We start from the raw sequence: 348 nt of genomic DNA on the forward strand, positions 1-348 counted from the left end.
TCCTGCCCTATCTGGGGAGGGCGAGGGGTGCCACCTTGGCAGCGGCAGGCCAAGGAGAAATAATAGGAACAGGCGGCAGAAAATGGAAAGCAAAAAAATGCCTTTTGTCTTGGAAAAGCCCTTCGGACCTTTTCTTCCTCCCTGAAATAGCTTTTCCTGCCCCCTGGAAGGAGAGGGGGCATGAGGCATGAGTTCAGAGGATTTTTTTTTATTTTATTTTTACCGTAACCATGAGCTCGAAATGCTTGTGACTGGCCTTTTCTGTGCGCAGACAGCATCCCCGGGCTTGCCAGCGGGATTCCCCGAGCCATTTCCCAACCAAGGTTCTGCCTGAGCCCGTTACTGGTG

The sequence above is a fragment of the Buceros rhinoceros genome, unplaced genomic scaffold, assembly GCF_000710305.1.
Source record: "Buceros rhinoceros silvestris isolate BGI_N320 unplaced genomic scaffold, ASM71030v1 scaffold24068, whole genome shotgun sequence".
Classification (NCBI taxonomy): Eukaryota; Metazoa; Chordata; class Aves; order Bucerotiformes; family Bucerotidae; genus Buceros; species Buceros rhinoceros.